The following is a 2610-nucleotide window of genomic DNA, read 5'->3' as shown; positions in this document are numbered from 1 at the left end:
TGCTAGATTATAACACTCTATAATCCTAGCAGGCTCAGGAAGCATGGTAGAAATTCATGTTTAGTATGCCTGAACTCAGAATAATAGAATACATCTTTTAGCAGAGGTTATTTTAATATCCTGGGTTTGCAAATGCTACTTTTAGAAAGTTAGCCTTTGCGTGCCTAACCATTTCAGTCCGCCTCTGCTGGGAGGGGTTATCTTCTTTGTGTGTAGCTTGAGTGACAGGGCTGGGAAGTTCCAGGAGACAGGCTGGGGCTACCAGGTGGTGAACAGAAAGATTACACCAGGATGGGTGGGAGGAGTGCACCTTGACTCTGAATAGGGCAGTGCTCTGCCACCACAATGATGGCTCCACCGCCTGGGGATCGTCTGATGTCTCTGACCTGCCTGCTGAAATAAGAAGCCAGAGTCCCAACAACAAAGTGCTCCTCACTGAAAATAACTGGACTGGGATTATGCAAAGGCCCCCCTGGCCTGTAAAGACAAAAGAAACTTAGTAGAAATGTAGGAGCCCTGCTCCTAAGAAATCAGATCCTGATTGAACCACGAAGGAACTCTGCCTGACTAGAAGGACCTGGAAGAAGCTGAAGGAGGAGTAACTTTCCCTGACCTGGGGGATTGGCCTGCAGTTGGTGCCTTGCTGAGAAAGGAGAAGAACAGACTGAAAGAGAATTTGTACTTTGTTTTTCAACTATCTCCAAGGGCTTGGAAGAAGAGCTTGCCCCCTGAACTGAGTCCCAGGACCATTGGACTCATCTGCCTTCAAAAATTGAGTTGCCTGGACGATCTGTGCTTGTTTCTCGCTGGATTTGGCCCCAGTACGCCTCGTACACCATCCGCCGCGAAGCCGTGTCTTTGCCGCCCGGCACCGTGCGTCTACGCTGATCCAAAAGCGTTAGTACGCACCGTATCCCTCCCGGCCGCATCACACCTAACCTTCCCCGCCGATTCGAGACGTACATCACTGGCTGCCGAACCCTGTACGCCGGACCCAAGTTCCATCGTCCCGCTGGTACGGTCCGTATGCTGCTAACGTACTGCACCGTGCCGTGCTCAGAGCCGAGAAGCCGCAGTACGCTGATCCTCCCCGTACGCTGTACGGCGCCGAGAAGTGTCGCCACCTATCCGCACTGAAGGTACGGCTCGAACGCCGAACGCCACGGACTCTGCAAGCTGATCCGGGCCATCCGCATGTATCCCTGGAGGTCGCGTACCAACGCCGCGTCCCGACGCCGCGACCCGTCCTGCACCTGAATACGCTGCCGAACTACGACCCGGACCCATCAACTTGTCCCGCACTGTCCGTCGCGGACCCCACGAACTTAAGGTACTTTGTTCTGTTCGCACCGCAGCGTGCGCGTCACGGACCCCGGAGTCCGCACCGATTGTTTGTCTCGTACTTTCCTTGTTTTTAATGCAGACGAGCCGCACACCCAGGTACGAACCGTACAAAGCCTGAAAAGAAGCAGAATTGAGTAAAAGAAGCCTATTTTTGCATTTTAAGCCTTTTTACAAGAACATTGAACTTTAAAATAATACTGTGGTCATTTTAATCGTTATTCTGGTCTTGTGCTAAGCCTTATATAAAGAGAGCTATTTTTGATACAACCTTGACTGGTGTCCATTTGTGGTGTGTAATTGCATTACTGTATGTGTTCACAAATGCTTAACCTATGACGCCCTGAGAATAGTCTTGACTGCTTGCGCCACACTACCTAAAGGGTGCGCAGGGGTTATTTGAAAGGGTGATCCCCTTATCCTGACTTAGAATTGAGAGTCCCTGCTTGTCGCAAGTGCATACCTGTGCCAACTAGAGATTCCCAGTTCTAACACTTAGGCTTTGTCAGGGGTGGCAACCAACACCGAAATCCTTCCACATAAAGGTAAACTGTGAATTTTCATGTAACAAAATGTAAAAAACGACCTATTTGCAGGCTTTAATACAGAGATATAACAATCCACTCTTGAATACCTATCGACTTTAACATATGCTTTACACAATCAATATGTCAGGCCTACTGCCTTTATTGTAACCTTTTAAAATAAGCAGAGTCAGACGAAAGGCATATGATTTATTTTTTCCTAGTGAACCAATTAGGCCCTTAGATTTTAATATTCACTTTTGTCTTGTACACATAATGTACTCAGGCCTCCTCTTTTGAGCTTAAGCTTTCCAACAAGACAACTGTCAAGAATACATTCATAAAATTACAAACGTACACAAAATTACAGTTAGCAAAGTAAGAAAATGATCTCTTTGAAGAGGAACTAGCAAGGATTGTGGCAGTACAAACCTTCTGTACTTGTAGTTTGTCAGAAAGAGTACCAACATCAAAACATTTGCCTACTATATTATTCTGGGAGATTCTATGTAAAACAAAAACATACCAGCAGGCTTCAATATAGAGTACCAACAATCCACCCATAAATGCCTATTAACCTAAACACTTGCTTTTCACATTCAATATTACAGGCCTACTACCTTTACCATAAATTCCATTATGACGAATCAGGCCTTTCACCTTTTATCCTTGGCAGTGTGCTGTAATAAAATTATAAATATGTACAAAATTACAGGTGTCAAAACAATATAAAATCCCTGCTAAT

The sequence above is a fragment of the Triturus cristatus genome, chromosome 1_2 (assembly GCF_964204655.1).
Source record: "Triturus cristatus chromosome 1_2, aTriCri1.1, whole genome shotgun sequence".
Classification (NCBI taxonomy): Eukaryota; Metazoa; Chordata; class Amphibia; order Caudata; family Salamandridae; genus Triturus; species Triturus cristatus.
The sequence above is the reverse complement of the archived record's forward strand: the minus strand, read 5'-3'. Positions refer to the sequence as shown.